At 36.2% G+C, this 20,625-nt stretch overlaps 1 long non-coding RNA gene across 2 annotated transcripts in view; it reads right to left on the minus strand.

The window, feature by feature from the left end:
• Positions 1-20,625, minus strand: part of LOC109493379 — an 80,207-nt gene that overhangs the window by 53,617 nt on the left and 5,965 nt on the right. For both annotated transcript variants that reach the window (XR_002737311.2, XR_006588153.1), the window contains exon 2: positions 16,489-16,540. This is a non-coding gene — a long non-coding RNA (uncharacterized LOC109493379). The remainder of the gene's footprint in view (positions 1-16,488; positions 16,541-20,625) is intronic.

Raw genomic sequence — 20,625 nt, forward strand, 5'->3', positions numbered from 1 at the left:
AGCCACTCTGAAAAACAGTATGGAAGTTCCTTAAAAACGTTCTACCCTATTGCACTATTAGGTATTTTATACAAAGGATACAAAAATACAGATTTGAAGGGGTACATGCACCCTGATGTTTGTAGCAACACTGTCAACAACAGTGATACTGTGGAGAGAGTCCTAAGGTTCACTGAATGATGAACCAATGAATGGATAAAAAGGATGTGAGATATATACACACACACATATATATATGGAATATTACTCAACCACCAAAAAGAATGAAATCTTGCCATTTGCAATGATGTAGATAGAGTTAGAGTGTATTGAGCTAAGCAAAATAAGTCAGTCAGAGAAAGACAAATACCACATGATTTCACTCATAATTGGAATTTAAAAAACAAAACAAATGAAAATATGGGAATTAAAAAGGGAAAGCAAGGGGGAAGAAAGCCATGAGACTTTTTTTTAATTTATTTTTTTTTAACGTTTATTTATTTTTGAGACAGAGAGAGACAGAGCATGAACGGGGGAGGGTCAGAGAGAGGGAGACACAGAATCTGAAACAGGCTCCAGGCTCTTAGCTGTCAGCACAGAGCCGGACGCGGGGCTCAAACTCACAGATGTGAGATCATGACCTGAGCTGAAGTCGGAGGCTTAACTGACTGAGCCACCCAGGCGCCCTGAGACTTTTTTTTTTAAAGTAGGCTTCACACCCAGTGCAGATCCCAGGACAGGGCTTGAACTCATGTCCTTGAGATTCTGACCTAAGCTGAGGTCAAAAGTTGGATGCTTAACCAACTGAGCCACCCAGGTACCCCCAAAACAATAAGACTCTTAATGATAGAGAACAAACTGAAGGTTGATAGAGAACAAACTGAAGGTTGATAGAGGGAGGTGGGTAGGGGATGGGCTAAATGGGTGATGGGTATTAAGGAAGGCACTTGGTATGACAAGCACTAAGTGTTATATGTAAGTGATGAATCATTAAATTCTACTCCTAAAACCAACACTACCCTATATGTTTTTTTTTTTTAATTTTTTTTTCAACGTTTATTTATTTTGGGGACAGAGAGAGACAGAGCATGAACGGGGGAGGGGAAGAGAGAGAGGGAGACACAGAATCGGAAACAGGCTCCAGGCTCTGAGCCATCAGCCCAGAGCCTGATGCGGGGCTTGAACTCACGGACCGCGAGATCGTGACCTGGCTGAAGTCAGACGCTTAACCGACTGCGCCACCCAGGCGCCCCATCACTACCCTATATGTTAACTAACCAGAATTTAAATAAAAATTTGAAAAAAGAAAAGAAAAAAGAAAAGTTGCCTGCATACCTGCACTATAGGAAATGCTAAGAAAAATTCTTCAGGCTGAAGACTAATGTTATCAGATAGAAACTTATAACTAAGTTAGGAATTAAATTAATTAAACTATAAGTGAGGAACTAAGAGAAGCGATCCATATGTGGGCAAATAAAAAAGTACTATATGTCTTTAAAAGTAAAAAAATTATTTCAAGTAAAAATAATATTTACTGTGTGCATATAGAAATAAAGTATATGACAATAAAAGCACAAAAGATAGGGCACAGGTTGGGGCACCCGGGTGGCTGACTTTGGCTCAGGTCATGATCTCATGGTTTGTAACTTTGAGCCCCGCTTTGGTCTCTGTGCTGACAGCTCAGAGCCTGGAGCCTGCTTTGGATTCTGTGTGTCTCTCTCTCTCTCTCTCTCTCTCTCTGCTCCTCCCCTGCTCATGCTCTGTCTCTTTCTCTGTCTTTCTCCAAAAAATAATAATAATTAAAAAATTTTTTTTAAATATAAAAAAATTAGGTTACCTAATAACATATAGAGCTAACGTGAAGCACTAAAAGGAAGCCAAAACAGAACAGCAAAAAACAAAACAAAACAAAACCAACCCTGGTAGAACTAAAAGGACAGATAGACAAATCCATAATCATATTTGGAAATTTTATAATCTTTTTTATGATGATTAATAGAAAAATCAGACCCTCCCTTCAAAATGTAAGGATATCGAACATTTGTACATCACACTAAACCAATTGGACCTAATGGCTATGTATAGAGTTACACCCAACAAGCACAGAGCACACATTCTTTTGAAGTTTCCAAAATAGAATTTTGATGAGCCATAAATAAGTCTCAATAAGTCCACGTGATTGAAACACTACAGAATATTGTCTCTGACAAAAGCAGAATAATCTTGGAAACCAATGATAATAAATTATTTTGAAAATCTCTGCATTTTTGCAGATGAAACAAGTAACTTCTACATAACTCATGAACAAAAAAAGAAATAAAAAGTAAATTAGAACATATTTTGACTGAGTGATAATGAAAATATGACATATCTACATTGGGGGGGATCCAACTAAAAGAGTTGGAAATTTAGAGGGAAATTTGCTTTATTTATTTATTTTTTTGAGAAAGAGAGTGCAAGCACATGTGAGTAGGGGAGGGGTAGAGGGAAAGTGTGAGAGAGATTCTTAAGCAGGCTTCACACCCAGCATGGAGCCCAATGTGGGGGTCCATCTCATGATCCTGGGATCATGGCCTGAACCAAAATCGAGAGTTGGATGCTTAACCAACTGAGCCACTCAGGTGCCCTGGGAAATTTATTTTAAATGTCTGTATGATAAAAGAATTATTTGAAATAAAAAAATTAAAGTTTGTACATCGAGAATCTAGGAAAAAAATAAAAAAGAATAAACTGAACCCTAAGTAAGTTGAAGGAAATTAAAAATAATGACAATAGCAGAAATAAAAAAGGAAAAAACAAACAAACAATTTTTATGAGTCAAAATTTCATTCTTAGAACAGCTTAATAAAATTGATAAACTATTTGCAAGATTGAGAAGAAAAAAGGGGAAATACTAAGTAAAAATGTTACTGTCAATTCAGATCATATAGACATTAAAAATAATAAGGGGGATATTATTTCAAACCTTATGCCAATACGTTCAAGAATCTAGGTGAAATGGAAACATTCACTTAAAAACACAACTTATCAAATCTGACACAGAAATGAAAAACAGAAACGCTCTTTATGTGTAAAAAATTTTAATTTATAATTAATTTAATTTATAATTAAAATGTAATAAAGAAAACACCCACTGGAAAAAAAACTTCAGGCCTTAATGGCTTCACGGGTGAGTTCTTTCAGGTATTTAAGGCAGGAATAACAATATCTTTCAGAAAATAGAGGTGAAGGGAGTAGTTCCTGACTCGTTTTATGAGTCATCATAACTATAGATCAATATTACTAGGAAGCATAGACGCAACACTTATTAACAAAATACTGTAAGTTGAATCCTAAAATACCTAAAAAAGGATAATTCATTTTGTTTAATCAAGGCTTGTCACAAGAATGTAAAACTGGTTTGTTATTCAAAATTTTTTCATTATATTTCATCATGTTATCAGGAAAAGAAGAAAGATCTTACAATTACTTTTATAGATACAGGGAAAGCACTTGACAAAATTAAAAATATACTCCTAAAAGGACAGCAAGCTAAGACTGGAGGTGAATTTGTTAATCTGATAAAGATCATTTATGAAAAACATACAGCCAATAATACATCAGGTTGTGAAATGTGTAACATTTCTTCTATAAAGTAAGAAACAGGGTAAGTAAATTCATTCTTACCACTTTTACTCAATAAAACTTTATTCAACATAAAATTATTACACTTTTATTCCAGCCAGTGAAGTAAGGTAAGAAAATGAAGTAAAGGGCATAAATATTATGAGGAAAAAATAAATTCTGTTTTTTAAAGATTTGCAGGTGAGGTTGCTTATATTGGAAGTCCTAAGGAATCTGAAAAATTTGCTAGAATTAATAAGTAATCTGAGCAAAGTTGCAGTATACGAGCGGTGAAAAATCAACATATTTCTACATTATAAGAAAATAACTATTGGAAAATACAGATAAATAAGCATAAAAATATTCACCATAGTTTCAAAAAATAACATAATTCTGAATAATTTAACAAAAGAGGTGTAGGACTTCTATAAGTGAAAAGTAAAAATAGTGCTGAGAGGGGAACCTTGGGTGGCTCAGTCAGTTAGGCATCTGACTGGCTCAGGTCATGATCTCGTGGTTCCTGAGTTAGAGCCCCGTGTTGGGCTCTGTGCTGACAGCTCAGAGCCTGGAGCCTGTTTTGGATTCTGTGTCTCCCTCTCTCTCTGTCCCCCCCCCACTCGTGCACTCTTTCTCTCAAAAATAAAATAAAACATTAAAAAAATATTGCTGAGAAGTATAAAGGCTTAAATACATGAAGAGAGACATCATATTCATGGATGGAGAGACACTATATTGTTAAGATAAAAATTTCCTCCAAATCAATCTATAAATTCATGTAATTCCAATCATTCAAAGGAATTCTGACTCTGATTCTAAATTTTATAGGGAATAGCAAAGAGTCAGTCAATACAATCCCATAAAAAGGAAAATTATGCTTTAGTGTTTATTACTGACTGATATCAAGATTTGTGACTTACAAAAATGAAATAGCCAGGACAGTGTGTTAAGAGCAGACAGAGAGATGAATAGAATAAAATAGAGAGTCCAGAAAAAAGGTTCCAAGGCAATTTAATGAAGGGAAGAAAATCTTTTCAGTAAATAGTGATAAAAAACTGGATAAGGGCACGGAAAAGTAAACTTGATCCCTTTCTCATAACACATACCAGAGTTCGGCAAACTTTTTCTGTAAAAGGTATGATAGTAAAATAGGTATTTTTAACTTGTTGGGCCATACAATATTTGTTACAACTACTGGACTCTGTCACTACGGTGAAAAAGTAGCCACAGATAATATACAACCACACGAATGAAACAATGTTATAGTAAAATTTTATTTAAAAAAGACCTGGTGGGATGGGGCGCCTGGGTGGCTATGTTGGTTAAGCGTCCGATTTTGGCTCAGGTCATGATCTCGCGGTTTGTGAGTTCGAGCCTCACGTCAGGCTCTGTGCTGACAGCTCAGAGCCTGGAGCCTGCTTCACATTCTGTGTCTCCCTATCTCTGCCCCTCCCCAACTCGTACTCTGTCTCTCTCAAAAATAAACATTAAAAAAAAATTGAAAAAAAAAAAAAGCTGGTGAGACAGTCTTGGTCTGCAAGCTACAGTTTACCAAATCTTGCCATTGAAAAGAAATTAAATGGATCACACATTTACACCAAAAAGTTAGAACTATAAAGTTTCCAAAGGCAAATGTAGACTATTCTTGCAACCTTGAGGGAAATGAAGTTTCTGAGATAGGACACAAAAACCCTAACCATGAAAGAAAAAATAAATAAATTGGATTTCTTCAAAATTAAAAAAAAAAATCTGCTTATCAAAAGACACCATAAAGAAAAATATAAAAGACAATCCACAGACTAGGATAAAAATTTAGCTAAAATTAAAAACACTGACTACACAGAGTGGCCAAAATGAACAAATCAAAATGAACAAATCATAATTAAAAAAAAATAAATTATGGCCTTGAATTCACAGCTTCCTTTATCCACTCCCTTCCCTTGGATCATGATCTGATAGTTGCCGGTAGGGCCACAGACAGAATTGAATACATAATTTGTGAGGACCGGTACAAAGTGAACATGCGTGGTACCCTTGTTCAGAATTATTAAAAATGTCGACACAACACCATCAGAACAGATGAATCAAGAGAGAAGCTTTTCCAAACGTGGCCCTTTGTGACAGCACAGAAGGCATGCCCATGAAGCCAGCCCTGGCCACAGAAATCATACTTTTTAAAAAGCTCTTTAACAATTCTCATGAACAAACTGGGTTGAGATCCATTCGTAGCACACTGACCTGCGGATTCACTTGGAGTGACCTGCAAATCAGCACAAATTCCAACAATTATGTGCTTGATTGGTATACAGACTGACTATTATTTCAAAAATTAAGATACTATTGTAATCGATAAAATACATTTTTAACATTACTAAATTAATAGTTTTAAATGCCATTATACATTTCACCATTATGTGTGGGGGAATTCTAAAAGCACACTGCCTTGTGATCAAAGAGAATGCTTGCACCTTAAAAAGATGGGATTCACGGGACACCTGGGTGGCTCAGTCAGTTAAGTACTCAGCTTTGGCTCAGGTCATGATTTCATGGTCTGTGGGTTTGAGCCCCACATTAGGCTCTGTGCTGACAGCTCCGAGCCTGGAGCCTGCTTCAGAAGCTCTATCTCCTTCTCTCTTTGCCCCTCCCCCACTCTCACTCTGTCTCTCTCTTTCTCAAAAGTAAATAAACATTAAACAAATTAAATAAAAAGAGTTGGGAGTCACTGCTTTACTTATTACCAAGCACCACACCTAGGGATTTTCTCATAACATTGATGTCTTCTGACTGCAGGCACAGCAATAGAAATAGAGTTCCTTTTCTACTAAAACACCCAATGACTTTATTATGTCCCTAGTGATACAACTCAAAACACAATTCAAAAAAACAGGTCATATCCTAATTATTTATTTTGAAATGAATGTCTTTATAGTTTATATATTTAGCCAAAAGGCTATGGTAAAACCCTAGATATCCTAGACCAGGAGGTAACAGGAGACAGGAAAACATGTACTGGAAAGTGGTATAATGGCAGGAAGAGGTAGCTCAAGAAGAGTGGTGCTCTGGGTTACCATTATTTAAATAATTTAACTATACACCAGTGATTCATTCAGTAAGTGTTAGAAATGCTTAGTAAAAGTATCGCAAAACTTCTATAGTTCACCAGTATGTATTAAGTATTTCGAATGGCTAAAAAAGAAAACCAAGAGATTATGCATTGCATGTAGTTTTTCTGTAAACACATTCATTTTTTTTTTTTTATTCAACATTGTGTTTTTAGCCATCTATGATATGTCTGGCATTGTTCTGAGCTGTCAAGGGATTTTATCAGTAAACCACAGCACTATCTCCCCCTTCCCCCCTGCCCCACCCTAGCCCACGGATCTCACATACTAGGCAGGGGATTAGAGATGGTTGGTAAAGCATATAAGGGATTCACATTACTGAGTCCTACTGCTTACAAAAATCATTTAAATGGAAAAGTCATACAAAAACCAATCCAGAGAAACCAAAGTGAAGGGAAAATATGTAACACACAGGAGAGGTTCATATATAATTTTGGAATGTAGGTTTGAAAAAAGTGAGACTAAACCCCCCAAAATTATTTTCATCTTTGAATAATTCATCAAAATAATGTAAACAAATTCCGTGGGGCAAGTAAAAATTAAGGCAGAATTGCATGTACTAAATGTTGGGACCGGTGGGAAAAGTGAATCCTGGGAATAGTCTGCTTCCTTTGAAAATATTAGAAATTCTCCTTGTGTGACTTACACAGCCTGTGTGTTGTGGATAACTGTTGCAATGCAAAACAGATGATGAATAAGTGGGTTATTATTTTTTCAGTTGAAAGTGTTTCACTACTTTTAAAACATTTTTTAAATCTTAGGAAAATGTATAGGGTATCAAAATTATTAATACATGTTGAGTGCTCACTGTAATTGACTTATGCACATTACCTTTTTCTGTCCTTCTGACTCCTCTGTGGAGTATTATTGCCATCACTTTAGATACAGGGGAACTGAAGGTTGGAGGAATGTTTACCCACAATCCCAAGGTTGGGAAATGGGAGAGCCGTGATTCAAACCCAGATTATTGTGACATTAAAACACTATGCCAGGGCGCCTGGGTGGCTCAGTTGGTTAAGGGTCTGACTCTTGATTTTGGTTCAGGTCATGATCTCAAGGTTTGTGGGTTTGAGCCACGTGTTGGGCTCAGCACTGACAGCATGGAGCCTGCTTGGGATTCTCTCTCCCTCTCTCTCTGTACCTCCTCAAAATAAATAAATAAACATTAAAAAAATCCACTATGCCATATGTCATATTTACATGTCCACCAGAGACTGTTGTTGATGGCATACATTCATTTGTCCACTCAACATATACTTAATTGAGCATCTCCTATATGTATATCGAGTGGGTGCTTTGCATTCTATCCTATAGCTCATTTAACCATCTTGACAACTAGAAGTTCTTTTCTATCCCCACTGTCCCGATAAGCAATTGGCTAAAACAGGGTATGACTTATAGGGGTCTTATGGCTAGTAAACAGCATAGCCTGGTTTCAACCCCACATCTGTTTCACCTCACACGTTATCATTGTATCAAAGCTTTTCATGATACAGGTTTCTTCTGCTATCCCAAAGTGAAGTGTTCCTTGAAACTTGTCGTAAGCCAAAATGGCATCAAATGAAGAAACAGTTGCCAATAATCTACATGGAAAAATTTTTTGAGTGTTTCCAGACCCCAAAACTCACGTCTCTTAGGCTTTTCTGATGCCTTAGGACACATCTTGCTAAGGGATGCACAAAATAAATGGAGTCAAAGCACAGACGTTCACAGATACTGTTCAAAGCCGTGGCGGCTTGATGCTGAGACGCTGAGTTCAGTTCCTGGGGAAAGAGCTCGGCGGGGTGGTTCTCGCGGCTCTGGGTGTGCGCTGTCTCTGTAATGACTCGCTGTAAAACTAAGGCTGGATGCTACTTTTGCTTTTCACCTTTCTCGAAAGTTGGAAATCCTCTTCGGATTTCTTTCTGGTAGCAAAAATAGGTACTAGTGTAGGTCTTTCGTAAAAGCAAGGTGGCATAAAGCACAGTTTCGAAAATCTGGAGGGATTTTCTCAATCTGAGATACGTGTATCATGTTTCTTCCCACACTTGGATAGTGTTAAGGGAAGGTAACTTCTCTTGTTCTCCTGCGTAATTATGTTGTGTAATGACATTTGACATTTTTACCATAACTTCCTCTGTGTACTTGTCCCCTCATTTTTCTTGTGTGTCTCTGGAAGGCAAGGCCATGCCTTATCCATCCCTGCATTCCGGTGTCTGATACATTACCAGCACATGGCTGTTGAGTAACACGTTTCACGACTGAGTGCATTTGGCGAATTTTCCAATTTGGCGAATTTTCCAATATATGAGTGAAGTGTTTTGTTTATTTGGTATCAGGAAAAGACAGACACCTGAAATGCAAATTAGTAAGTCAAGCTCTCATCTTAGAATAATAGAGTCGCAATGAAAACAAACAGAGACTAGCATCCAGGCTGATTTTGAGACAGTGGTCCCAGGAGCCTAGAGACAAACAGGCATCACCAAAAGGCAGTTTGCTTTGGGCACTGATAGGAAAACTTTCTGAGGGACTTACAAAGAACTGTGGCTGTCCTTTCTTCCCAGGAGATGTGAATGCAAGGGAACAGAATGATGGAGGTAACATGCAGTCTGAGCTTGATGTTTCCCTTTCTCTCCAAGGCATTCATCAATTTTACATGCTATAAATGCAAGCTGGTGTCTCTGACTGAAGAGAAGGTGAAAAGGTGAAAAGGACTGAGGAATGCCTTTCAGTACACTCATAAAATAAGAAAGCTCGGAAGGAGAAGGTTCTGAGGAGAAAGCCGGAATAGAAATGGGTGTCAAAGGTTGTAGCTATAAAAATGTAAGATAGAAGAAAAAAGAAAGTTCTTCTATAGCATGTATAATATGCTTATTATGGAGGGCAATTCTTGGCATATTAAGGTGTCACAAACTCTGAAGGGGAAAAAAAGCAAAAATAAGGTGCAGTAGTACAGGAAGATGTAAATGTAATCCAAGCACAATGAACAATAGAGGCTAAAGCAAAGATTATTCTCGTGTTGGATTGGAAGACTTTTAGGGGCAGAGACCCTACCACGTACAACAATCTCCAGGAGTTTGCACAATGCCTAACACATTAGCGTCTGTTGAATAAAAGAGTAAACATATACAAACACACATACAAACAGGAACCAGGGAGATAGTAGATATCTCTGATATGAGAGGTCTTTTGCTCTCAGAGTACTTAAAAGAAGCAGAAAATAGGTAGACTTTCTTTCCTACTTGAGGATGTTATTCTTGATGACAATGATCAGAAGTTAAACTATTCCTATCAGAGAGAACCAATCAACAGTTACAAATAGAATAGAAAATAGTGAACTCAAGGGAGCATCACCTAGTGTGAATAATGGCAGCCTTAAGAGTATGAAGTCGGTTATCTGATGACACCAACAGAGAGAACCAGCATCAGAAGATTCCTCTGAAGACTTGTAGCCAAGAAGCAGAGAGAAAATACTAAAGGAAACAACGGCTGGAGTGTGGAGGGTGCAAGAAACAGAAAGCTTACAAAAGTATGCGAAAGACAGACTGTACAAGAGAAACAGAATTCACAGGGGATTCCCTGAGTGAATTGCAAAGAGAGTTTGCAAAACTATTGTAATGAATAAAAGTAACAAAAGAAAGCAATGAATACAAATGTAGAAAATCAATATTGAGACACTGAACTAGTCAACCCTTTCCAATAAACAGACTACCAGCGAGGAACCCAAATTTAACTGATTTCCAAACTGTAGGTGCCGGAGAGCATGGGTGCAGTATGTTTTTGAAAAATAAGTAAAACTATAATTAGTAATAATGCCTTTAACCATATAAATGTTTATGTTCATCCACAGTGTGAGTTAGACTCAGCTAACCTCACTTTGCTTATATGTGTAATATTGGAACTCTAATCAGGCAAGTCAGGGTGAACTGAATGAATGGACCCAGCGACCATGCTGTTACCCAGAAGGGATGAACTAGGGTCATGTTTCCCTGCGTTTACCTGACTCTCTAGTTATCTGACAGAGAGGAACAAGGAGTTATATCCTTGACAATTTGAAATGAGGTAGTTCTTCAATGAATCTTATTAGTCAGGGATTAGCGGTTTGGGGGAGTAGAAATGGGTAGATCTCTGCTAAGGACTGTAGAAGCAGCTTATCAGGAAGCAAAAGAATGAGGCAAAAAGAGGCAAATGAGCCTCTTTGAGCAAAAAGAATGGTGAGCAGTTTTACAGACTCATCAGACTCCTTAGATGTTACCCACTTTTCACGAGAATCAGAATCAAGGCTATCCCCATAAGAATCTTAGAATGAATTTCTAATAGGATGGTTAATACTTTTTTTTTTTCCAACGTTTATTTATTTTTGGGACAGAGAGAGACAGAGCATGAACGGGGGAGGGGCAGAGAGAGAGGGAGACACAGAATCAGAAACAGGCTCCAGGCTCTGAGCCATCAGCCCAGAGCCCGACGCGGGGCTCGAACTCACGGACCGCGAGATCGTGACCTGGCTGAAGTCGGACGCTTAACCGACTGCATCACCCAGGCGCCCCTGGTTAATACTTTTTTAAAGTAATAAATCCTCTGTAAGATTTGAACTCTCTCCTTAGAAAAATGCACATAAACATTAACAAACAGTTTAGTGGGATTCTGCAAATCCTTTAAAGCGCATCCATGAACACATGTGGATTCCATAGAATGTGGGTTAAGAAGCCTTGTTCTAGTGACTTTTATGTCTTGAGAAAAATCTAAGGGACTTGAGAAAGAAGAGAACTGGTATTTTTGGCTATGTTTTAAATTTAAAGTTGTGACTTCCTAAGATATGAGAATTTAATGTTGTCAAAATTACAGTTTAACTTATGAGTCCAGGAAAAAAAATTAAGTTTTTTATAACATTGAGATAAGCTTTTTCTGAACATTTAACTGATAGTTTTGAGTCTTATGTAGAGTAAATAATTAAAATATATGGCCTCCCTCAAGTATTGGAGTCAAGAATTCTGTGTTATATTAAAAGAAAGAATTGAGTCATTTCAAAATAAATTAAAAAAGAATAAAATGTAGATTGGAGAGATATTTCCTCTAGGAGTAAGAGTCTGGAATGAGTAACAGAGCTAAGAAATGGTGACCTAAAGAGCAGTGAGAAGGAAACAAGAAGGATATTATCTCAAATAAAAATGCAATGATCTGACAGAGAAAGACAGAGACACAGAGAGAAACTCCAGTTGGCCTTGTGTTCTTCAGAAAACTAATTTTCTGTAAACATATTAACAAATGGAAAGAAAAGAAATCCTATCAGAGGTATCAAAATCAACACAGGAAGCTTACATCCAAGCATGAGAAACTAAAATGTCCTCTTACTGTTGGCAAGTTCTAGAGCCTCTTGAAATGTGAGCTTCAACCCCACTGACGCTAATGGGAATTCTATGTGCCCTTAGAGAAGGGACTCACCCAGGGGAGAGCTGCACAGCTAAACACCATGAATGGGGTTAGAAATGTGCCCAGGAACTGGATCCATGGCCACCGGCCATGCAAACACCCACGGAGGGAGTAAATCTTGACTTTGAAGAAAGCTGATTGTCAGGAAAAATAAGAAGTCCATTAAAAATGTTCCATATGGATCTAGCGAGTTACCTGGGCGTGATGTGCACATCACACGCTCACTTAGATGCTGTTGTTTCAGATCTAAACCTCTAACACACAAAGAGAACCCACGTGGTTTGTTCCTTTACTCTGAATGTAATTTTGAGCAATGTCAAAGAAGGAAATCTTTCTTCAAACCATAGAGAGAGGACATAGTCTGAGGAGTAGAAACAAAAGCCATTTTCTTAAACCTTTGTATTTAGTAATATACCAAGGAAATGGACAAAACTGAACTATCCTCACCATGAACACTTTTAAAACATTGCAGCAAGATAACAAGTCTATTTGTTTACTAAAATTCTAACTCTGACTCTTCACTTTCGTGGTGGATTAAATTCCATCTAGTTTGGTGTTTGATGTTAGCAAGGTTGATTTCTTTGCCAGGATCCTAGGTGCAAAACTCAACAGAACCCACCCAAAGTGGTAAAGAGTTAGAGCTGATCTTGTGTGAAGGAACCCATACACATAATTTCAAAATGTGTAGAAGAAACAGTGACCTACTTATTCTGCTCTCTGGTGTTTAAAGGGTCAAAATTATATCCCAATTTCTTTGGTTTTTACCAAATAGACACTTTGCTCTTTTAAAGGTAAACATCTCTTAAAATGAGAGTTTTTTATTTGATCACTCATTTGCAATTTAATGTGGTTAACATGTAATATCCTTTCCTGAAAGTCTCTTTTTGTGGCGGAGTTACTACATTGGACATTTGCATGTATTACGTGCAAGAGAACTAGCAAAGTGCATTTTTATTTCATGGTCTAGAAATGCATTAAAAAATTTTTTTTGAGATTTATGTTGACACTAATTTATGTCAGAAAAAGTTGCTGTTTTTAATGGATCAAGTGCAGTCAAGATCTGATTACTAAACCAGCTGAAGTTGGATTATTCATGATATAGGAGAGAACAAACTTTTAACATATTAATTGAAAAAATATGATTTATGCCAGTAATTGAGCATGAGTATAAAATACTCTCCAAATTCATTTTAAACATCTTTGAAAACACACATATTACACGAGCCAGAGCAATTGTCCACATTTTCATGCTTAATCTGCTGAAGTTTTACCTAGGCTCCCCTCAATTTAAGGAAAACAGCTTCTTAAAAAGACGAGTGAAAATTGCAGCCAGGATATCCTCCATTACTTATATTCCAGTTTACTATATTTTCCTCTCTTGAAGTTATTAACAGATTAAAGTTACATAAAAAGATTTCTGAGGCATCAGGGGTTTTGAAAATATGAAGGCTCTGAAGGCCACCTCTGCCTGCTGATATGGATGCTTCAGAACTCCAGCAGCCAAACTCAGCAGTGGACTACAACAGCAGGATAAAAAACAGGTGTAAGTGTTCTTTAAACCCAGGGGTTCCTGAACCAAGGGCATCCTGAACAAGAAATCTTGGGTCCTGTATTGGATCCAGAGGTAAGAAGGCCTCTGTAGAAGAAGTAAGTAGAAACAGTACTGAAGCATGCACGCCATGATTACTGTGAAAATGATCATTGATTTCTTACAAAACACACACACAAAAAACATGAAATCAATACCATAAATGGTCCTATAACCATTAAAGAAATTAAACTTTAAATTAAAATGCTTCTACAAAAAAATTTTGCAGGCCCAGATGGTGTCACTTGATAATTCTACCAAACATTTAAAGAATTAACACCAATTTCACACTATCTTTTCCAGTAGTAGGAGAGGAACACTTCCTAACTTATTTTAGTATTATGCTGATACTAAAACCAGACAAAGATAGTTTTTTTAAAAAAGGAAAGACAAGAAAAGAAAGAAAGGTACAGATAAATATCCTTCATGAATTTAGAGGCAAAAATTCTCAGTTAAATATTAGTAAATCAAATCTAACAATATATAAAGGGAATTAGACTCAAACATCAAGTGGAATTCATTTCAGGTATGCAAGGCTGATCCAACATTCAATAATCAATTACTGTAATCCATCCTATCAACAGGATGAAAAAAATCATAAAACCATATCAATTGATACAGAAAATGCAGTTGACAAAATCCAATAATCATTCATGATAAAAACTTTAAAAAAACTAGGAACAGAGGGTAATGTCCCCAAATGGAAAAAGAGCATACAAAAAAACCCTACAGTTAACATCACACTTAATGGTGGAAAAATGTGTGGTTTCCACCTGAGACTGGGAAAAAAAGCAAGAGTGTCCAGTCTCACTGGGAAAGGACGAAACAAAACCATTGCTATTTACAGACTACATGATTTTGTATGTAGAAAATCCCAAAGACTCTACAGAACACATTTTAGAACTAATAAGTGAGCTCAGTAAGAGTGAAGAATATTATATTAACATACAAAAGTATCAATAGTATTTCTATAAACTAACAATGAACATTTGGAAACTGAAGTTTAAAATACCATATGATTTATAATTGCTCCAAAAATAAAATATTTCAGCATAAATCCAAAGGCAAACTTACAAAATCTGACTTCCAAAAATTATAAAATACTGATGAAAGAAATCAAAGGAGACATAAATAAATGAAGACAAATACAATGTACATGGATTGAGACATAAATAGATGAAGACAAATACAATGTACAACAACATAGGTATGATGTTGATTTTTTCCAAACTGATCCATAGGTTGAATAAAATTCCTTTCAAAATCCCAACAAGTTTTCTTTTTTTAAACATTGACAAACTTACTCTAAACTTTATATGTAAAGATGCTGGAGGTGAAAAATAGCTAAAACAATTTTGAGAAAAGAATAAAGTGGTAAACATTATTTACCCAGTGAAAAGATTTATTGTAAAGCTACAGTAGTAAATATTAACCATAGACACATGGATCGGTGGATTAGTATATAGAACTCAGAAACAGACCCTAACAGATATGCCCAACTGGCTTTTGACACAGATGCAAAAGCAATTCAGGGAAAAAGGACAGCATTTTCAACCAATGGTGCTAGAGCAGTCAGATATGCATAGGCAGCAAAAATAAACTTGGATGTGAGCCTCACACCTTATACAAAAATGAACTCAAACTGGATCACATACTTAAGTGTAGAACATAAAACTACACAACTTTTAGGAGCCTTTCTTCATTAATTAGGGCTAGCCAAAGAGTTCTTAGGGCTTGACACCAAAAGAATGATTCATAAAAGGACAAGATGATAAAGTGGATCTCATTAAAATTAAAAGCTTTTGCTCTACAAAAGTCCCTGCAAAGCAGATAAAAAGACATGCCACAGACCGGGTAAGAAGTTTTGCAAACAACATATCTGACCAAAGAATTGTATCTAGAATATTCAAAGAACTGTTAAAGCTCAATAGTTTAAAAATATAGTTAGAAACTGGGCAAAAGACATATATAGACATTTCACTAAAGAGGATACATAGGTGGCAAATAAATACATGAATATATGTTCAATATAATTCACTATCAGAGAAATAAAAATTAAAACCAAGTGAGATCTGGTCACCATCTATCAGAATGGCTAAAGTTAAAAAAGAAAATAGTAATAACACCAAATACTGGTGAGGATGCAGAGAAGCTAGATCACTCAAACATTGCTCATGAGAATGTAAAATGGCATAGCCACTCTGGGGGAAAAATTGGCAGTTTTTTTACAAAGCTATACATATGCTCAAAATGTTCACCACAGTCTAGCAATTACATTCTTGGGCATTAATTCCAGAAAACTTGAAACTTATGTTCACACAAAAGCATATTCTTGAATATTCATGGCAGCTTTATGTGTACTAGCCCCAAACTGGAAACCATCCAGATGTCCTTCAAGGGTGAATGTCAAACAAAGTGTGGGACATCGGTACCGTGGAACACTATTCAGCAATAGAAAGGTGCAAGCTATCCAAATATAACTTGGATAGATCTCAAGGAAATTTGAATGAGTGGGGAAAAAAAGCCAATCTCAAAATGTTACACACTGTATAATTCAATTATATTGTATTCTTGAAATGACAAAGGATAGAAAGGAATAACAGATTAGTAGTTGCCAGGGATTTGGAAGGGATAGGAAGGGAAGTGACTGGTTATGAAAGATAGGATGAGGAATCGTGTGATGTTCCATAACAAGGTAATGTTTTGTACCTTGGCTGTGGTGGTGGGCACCCAGATCTAGACATTGATGAAATTGCATAGAACTAAATATATACATACACACATACATACATGCACATATAAATGCATGGAAAGTTGGTGAAATCTTAGTAAGGTCAGCAGACTGTAAAAACAAACAAAACATTGAATTTCAGACAAGACCATTCCAAGACATTATTCTTGTCAGTAACAGCTGTTACCACACTGTCTACAGAACAGCATCAATGAACAGACACATTAACACAAAAGACCCAGTAGGTTGACTCATTTATTGTGAAACTTGCATCTATTGCAAAACACACCTCTCTATTTGAGACACTCACCTCTTTCCTGAAGGTGCTTCCATTTCTAGTAGTTTGGAATTTAGATAAAATAGGGATATGAGCAATGTAATAGGTTAGTAAAATTGTAGACTCTTCATAGTTCTTTATTCCATGTTAAGAGTATTCCCAAATTTCCCCTATTTAAGCAGGACCTGAGTTATGGTCAGCCTCCCATCCCATCCATCAAGTGTTCTGTAGAATCCCCAGAGGATATCTCATGTGTGTCCATTAACAGGCATTTTATTTTCTCCTTCTCTCCAGCACTCCTGATTGAAATCTTCTACTCTTAAAAGCCCTGGTTGAGAGCATCTCATGATTGCTAATCTCTTCCTTTACACTGTTGACATCTCTGACAAATATGCTATGTTCAGTGCTACAAATTCACAAAACTGAGTGCAAGAGGGACATAGTATATATTTTACTACAATGAAATAATGGCCTTCTTTCTGATTCTGCCACATCTATCACCTGGACAGCAGAGCAAATTTGCTGTGATGCTGCCTCTAGATAGTTCCTTGAGCCTTTGCACAGAGTCCCTCTTTGGAACTTAAGTGATCAATATTGGATCTAAGGAACTTAGCTGAGACCTACAACTTAGTGTAGTCTCCATGGTGACTAATATCTGATACTCATCCCATACTGTCCTCCTCATTTTCATCCATCCTCCATGTATCCATGGAAACTTGTTTCTTAATTACTCTTTCACTAAAACAAAATTTAGAATGCTTTCTGCACTCGTCATTTTTGATATGTTCCTTCTTATGGGAATTGTGACAAGGACTTAAAATTAATGTTTTAAAGATTTGTCATTGCTAAGACTCTGAGGCATCGTAGCATATAGAAATCAACTGCTCTAGGAAGGATTTTAGTGGTGCTATATGGACACCAAGAATGGTCTTGAGGTACCAGTATAGTAATTGAAAATCTTTATTTAAAAAAAGAGTCAATTACCTTCAAAATGAGCATATATATCCAATTTACCTGGACAGCCAGCTTTATTGGAAGCAAATGGCATAAAAATAGCTCATAAGGACAAGCACATACATATCTAAAAATAATAATTGATTAAATCATATTTTAGAGATAGATGGGACTTTTTTCATAATAGCTTTACTGTAATACAATTCACACATCATATAATTCACCAATTTGAAGTATAGAACTCAATGGTTTTTAGTGTAAAGTGGTCCAACTATCACCACAATCAATTTTAAAACATATTCATCACTCAAGAAAGAAATTCTATACCCATTAACATGAATCCCTTTTCTCATTCTTCTACTCTTCTCCCTGGACCCAAGCAACAGCTATAATTTCTGGCCCAATCGGGGCATCTGTGTGGCTCAGTTGGTTAAGCGTCTGACTTCGGCTCAGGTCATAATCTCACAGTTCATGAATTCAAGCACCACGTCAGGCTCTGTGCTGAGAGCTTGGCGCCTGGAGCCTCCGTCAAATTCTGTGTCTCCCTCTCTCTCTGCCCCTCTCTTGCTGGCATTCTGTCTCTCTATCTCTCAAAAATAAATAAACATTAAAAAATTTATAATTTCTGGCCCAGTAGACTTGTTTTTTCTGAACTTCCATGTAAATGGAATCATATAATATGTGGTCTGTTGTAACTGGTTTTCTTCATTTAGCAAATATTTTCAAGGTTCATTCACATTGTAGCATATATCAGCACTTCATCACTTTATTATTGATATGGACATCTCTTTTTATGAATAATATCCCATTTTATGGATATGCAAAATTTGTTTATTGATCAATTTATGGATAATTGGATTGTTTCCACTTTTGGCTATTAAGAGTAATGCTGCTCTGAACATTGTGTTGTACACGTGTTTGTATGGATGTATGTTTTCACATCTCTTGAGTATATCGTTAGAAGTTGAATTACTAGGTCATGTGATAACTCCATTTTTAACACTTTGAGAAATTGCAAAACTATTTCCAAACTGGCTGCACCATTTTACATTCTTAGCAACAATGTATGAGGGTTCCAATTTGTCTCCATCCTCATATTTGTTATTGTCTTTTTTGTTATAGTCTTCCTAGTAGACGTGAAGTGGTATCTCACTGTAATTTTGATTTGCATTTCCCTAAAAACTAATAATAATGCTGAGCATCATTAGTGATGCCTATTTATCATTCATATATGTTCACTTAAAGAAAAGTCTATTCAAATCCTTTGCCCATTTTTTAATTGTGTTATTTATTTATTTATTACTGAGTTATAAGGGTTTCTGTACATATTCTGGATACAAGTCTCTTATTGGATATATGATTTGCAGTTAGGATTTTAAGCATCATTGAACATAATCTACATCTTTTATAAGTGTGGAAACTGAAGGCTAGAACAATTGAGCGATCTATTCAATGATGGCCAGCTGATTTGGGGCAGAAGCAGAACTAGGTCAAGATCTCCTTACTACCAGGTATGGAATGATGCTGCCATTTTAAAAAAGCAAGAGCAAAGAAATGAAACAATGTATCTTCCAACATTTTTATTTCTATACATCAGCTCAGCACTAACCTAAATTCTCTCATGACCCATGAAGTAATAGGTCTAACTCCACTGACTTCTACATTAGGAATCACAAAGAGCGCCTTTACGAAGCTCATTAAACCTTCCTGACAAAGGAGATCTTTTCCACCCAAGCAATATCTAACAGCATCTCCCAAGGTGCTTGTTATTGAATTCTATTCAGCCAGGGATCCATCTTGGTGCCTATAAACCCCTTAAAAGGAAAACATGTATGAAATAGTATATTACTAATGAAGATTGAATTCAGTGGATTAGACCACACAAGTATTAAAACCACAAAAGTAGTGCTGGTTTTATTTCTAGGTGTTAAGAAATACTGTATCATTAAAGCATGTGTGACAGTCTAGTTTGAAAAATATAACAAATTAAAGTGGGACTTCTCAAGAGGGATTCCTTTCTGAAAAGGTCAGCTATAAAAAAGGGAGGAAAAAAAAGATTTCTTACTCCCCAGATTACCAAAATAACATCATTTACTGGTCTTGATGCCCATGTGTGAAGTTTTATGGTGTTCACCACTAAATGTAACAAATGTAGTTAGAAGACAATAAACTTCAAAAAAAATCAGTAACAATGATATGGGTAATAATAAGACAGAAAATTGAAAAAATGTTTGCCCTTTTCCAAATACATATTTTACTTTATTTTCAGGTCAGTCACTTTAGGATAGAAGGTAAAATGGCTTTTAAAAAGTGTACTTCATTGAATATGTATAACAGAGGTGTTTAAAATATAATTTTTCCAGAAAACAAATGGTCCACTATTCTTGTGAAACTTGCAGGAATGTCTTTGATGAATGTTTCTCATTCTATATACCTAATTGCCCTCCTCACATATGGACTTTTAAAAATAGAATATAATGAAATCTATTTTAAAAGGTCCTTTATTTTTGCAGACTATATTTGTAAATTACTTGGGTATCAATTGAGGAAATAGGTAGGAAGATATTCTTATTTTAATAGAACGGGCACAAATTTGCAGATGAAAAAAACTGACAATGGATTTGTAGGAAGGGTTTGGTAGTTTCTCTGAGAGCATACCAGATCTTGTCCTCCCTGGCAGATGTCTTTTATAACAGACAAAATGTCTTCAGATTATCACATCTGAGCTCAGAGGGAGCTCTGGGCTAACATTAGAAGCCTCAGTCATGTTTGACTTTTAGGTTCCACTTTACAAGGTCCTAAAATCTGAGAGTGGTTTCCATCTAAATGATGCAGTGTTCAGTCTCTCTTTATATCCCTCCTACTCACTTTTAGCCTTTTCCCTGGTTCTACCTTGAAACCCAAAGTCAAAGAATTATTGCTGTTCCAAAAGATGCCACTAGCTATTATTACTGCATTTCAGTTC

This window comes from Felis catus, chromosome D3, assembly GCF_018350175.1.
Source record: "Felis catus isolate Fca126 chromosome D3, F.catus_Fca126_mat1.0, whole genome shotgun sequence".
Taxonomy (NCBI): Eukaryota; Metazoa; Chordata; class Mammalia; order Carnivora; family Felidae; genus Felis; species Felis catus.